The following is a 3,791-nucleotide window of genomic DNA, read 5'->3' on the forward strand; positions in this document are numbered from 1 at the left end:
CAGACACATTGAAATTGTAATATTATTAAATATATTGTATTTATGTTGCTGGCACTAAGGCTTTTTTGGGCATGCAATGAAAATAGTGATCATCATATCTAGTTAGGATTTTTGTTCTCTAATTTACAACTGTATTTCCATTAATCTTTCATACTGAGCGTTGTGTCAAAGTAGGTTACTGGTTACTGAGAACATACAGGCACTCAAATGAACCAACGGTGATAAAATGCTTAACGGCTTTACTTCACTTAACCTCTTAATAATCCATTAACTACTTTGAATTATTGGCACGAGACATAAATGTGGCAAAATTAAAAGGAGTTTATTAGCAAATATGGTTGTGGAGAAAAGAGTAGTCAGTATGACATCCACCAGGCAACCAGGATGTTCCAGCATCAACCAGGGGACATCCGCAAATGGGGGGACAATCATTGCACACCCCGGGTGCACTTATGTACCTTACCAGAACCATCTGTCCTGGGCACAACAGAACCTGCAACCCTTCTGGGCTAAAAGGAACGCAACCACAAGGCGACCCACAGGGGTGGTACTTGGACTGAAACTATACCTCACTCATCGTAGAGAGGCGGGTTCAAGGTGCCCACTACTGTAATGTGCGCCCCACCCACTGGCCGTCGACTGCACTGCATTTTTTGACATTTTACCATCCAGGATCTCCACAAGCATGCCAGACATACCAGGAACTGGCCACCATTACCATAGAACAGCCTAAGAATCCATAACAGGCACCTGAATTCAGTCAACCAGGGAGGGTGGGTGAGCAACTTCTTGAACTCAAGAGAATAATTTACTCCCCACCCATCAATCTTATAGACTATACCTAGCCCTCTCCTGTGGCATCAGATAGGCATACTTCTCCTCAGTTAAACTTTTGACCCCAGAGGCTAACTACAGCTTAGTGATATACCCTCAGCTTTTAATTGGCTTCATGCTTCATTCATCCTTCAGCTCTTATAATCAGCCCTTTCATTTTGCAAAACACACACTTCTAAAAATCCAAAAACAAAACAAAACAATGTAAATGTCACACTATTGAGTAAATACTCTAAATACTACTGCAAATGTCATCAAATCGTACAACCAATAAAATAAACTAGTTCAACAAATCCCTGTCTGTTCCCTCTTAGTTGGTGGTGATTTGGGCATTTTACCAGCCAGGAACAAGTAGGGATTAAAATACCCAACACTGACATGGGATCCAGGAAGTTAATCCAGTCAGCATATAATAGTTCAACACACTAACCGAGGCCATGTGATATCTCCTGTGTTAGGCTTTTGTTACATAGTAGTGTTACTAAAAAATGCTTCATGCCGAAAAAGCGGTTATATTTAACCACTCTTATTTTAGTTACTGTCTTTAAATTATTAAATGAAATTATTATTTTTCATTAATGAGATTTTATAGACTTTCCAAGGCACATTTTTTTTAAAAAAAAATAAATAAATAATAATTTGCTATAAATGCTTATTTCTTAACATTTTGACAATAGTACAAATGTATTGTAACCTACTACAATTCATCACATTGCTTCATTAATGCAACTTACCCTAGATGAAAAAAGTTAATATCTCCTGTGGGTAATCCCAGCCTAGAAACTTAAAATGACCTTTCACACATACTGCTAAAATGACATGTTATTTTAGTGTAATTGTAACATACTTAAGGAGGGATAGCTAACTACCCAATTGTCAAATTGATTGAGCATAGCTTAATCATCTTAAATATAGCTTATCTGTGTTTTAAATCTATATATCTTGAAGTATTTTATGTAAGACATGGGAGAGCACTTGCATGTATGTTGTATTATTTTGGGTTATGAGTAGGCAGTGAGGTGTTGCTTACATCTTATTTAGAATTTCTGTGTAAGAATATTGTGACCTATAAAAATATCTTAAAAGAAAACTCTCAAACCACTTTCTTACCCTACATAGGCTTGTCACGGTTTGGTATTCTGGACTCTTGGACCCACCCAACAGATGTTACCCCTAGCAGGATGCGGAGTCTAATGGGCGAATGGTTTTCACCAGCGGTCACCGCAAGGTGACTTGGGTTTAGCGGCGTTCGCCCGCAGGTCGCGGTCCCTACCAGGGGTTTTGGGCAGAGTCCTGGGGGAGTGATAGTAACTGGTGTGAGGTAGACACACTGGTAATGTCAGTTCTATACCCAGACAGCGAATAGACAACAGATGAAGGATAAAAGTACAATCACCGATTTAATGATGATTGGATGATCACAGAATAGTCTTGGTAAATTGGCACAAGGAACAGGGTGAGCAGTACCACCGGCAATGTAGTATGAGTGAATACAATATAGCGGTATAATCAGTGTATTCAAAATATAGCAATAGCAGGAACAGTCCAGCAACAAAGTGGAGATGGTAATGCAGCAGGTATATGAGACCACAATAAGGCAACACGATACAGGAGGTACAAGTAGCAGTCCAGCCAACAAGGTAATCAGAGTAGATGCAGCCAGAGTGGAATACCCCAGTATGCCGTTATATGCACAGATGAGATAGGAACAGTTCAGCCAGCAGGAGTGGATAAGAACAAGCAGCTTAGATGATACAACCTGTAATGCCATTGAGCCACCGAGACAAATGTGGAGTAGATGATCTTGAGTGGTGCAGTTCATCATCATCATCACCATTTATTTATATAGCGCCACTGATTCCGCAGCGCTGTACAGAGAACTCATTCACATCAGTCCCTGCCCAATTGGAGCTTACAGTCTAAATTCCCTAAACTACACACAGAGAGAGAGAGAGAGAGAGCAAGACTAGGGTCAATTTTTGATAGCAGTCAATTAACCTACCAGTATGTTTTTGGAGTGTGGGAGGAAACCGGAGCACCCGGAGGAAACCCACGCAAACACAGGGAGAACATACAAACTCCACACAGATAAGGCCATGGTTGGGAATTGAACTCATGACCCCAGCGCTGTGAGGCAGAAGTGCTAACCACTTCGCCACCGTGCTGCCCCATGGAGGGGTAACACAGTAGAGTTAGATGTAACTTGAGCAGCACGGCCCGTGTAGTAGCAGCACAACGAAGTGTGGCTTAAGCGATCCAGCCCTTGGAACAGCAATACAGCGGAGACAGGTGCAGCTTGAGTAGTGTAACCCGTGGAACAGCAACACAGGGGAGACAGGTGCAGCTTGAGCAGTATAGCCTGTGGAACAGCAACACAGCGGAGACAGGTGCAGCTTGAGCAGTATAGTCCGTGGAACTGCAACACACAGCAGAGGCACTGATGATCCAGGAGGAGGCTTCACAGAATAGGTAGGAACCTAATCAGACAGGTAACTTGATCAACAGACCCAGAAGAAAGAGAGGAGGTACCTTTTCAAGTTTAGAGCCAGAACCAGGAACCAATAGGAATCTTGCCAGCAACAGATAGGTACTCAGTCTGCACATGTGCAGATCAAGACTAAGGGTTTGAGGTCTGTTAATGAGGCACAGGTGAGTGTCTTAGTCTTTGTTTATGGAAGCCGAATAAGCGAGGTGTGACAAGGCTATTCTACCAGATTACCACACTTCTTCACATTTTACACTAGACTTAGATTTATTCGCTTTTTGTACTAAACCTACTCCGCCCCAAACTAACATTACTCTATGACTGTATCAGACAGCCTCATCAGCTTTTGTCATTGCTATTTGGTTTGGACCAATCTATCTATCTATCTATCTATCTATCTAACTATCTATCTATCATGTGTCTATCTATCGCAATTGTGAATAGCTCTTGTCATGAATGCCCAACCTGCCTC

The sequence above is a fragment of the Mixophyes fleayi genome, chromosome 2, assembly GCF_038048845.1.
Source record: "Mixophyes fleayi isolate aMixFle1 chromosome 2, aMixFle1.hap1, whole genome shotgun sequence".
Classification (NCBI taxonomy): Eukaryota; Metazoa; Chordata; class Amphibia; order Anura; family Limnodynastidae; genus Mixophyes; species Mixophyes fleayi.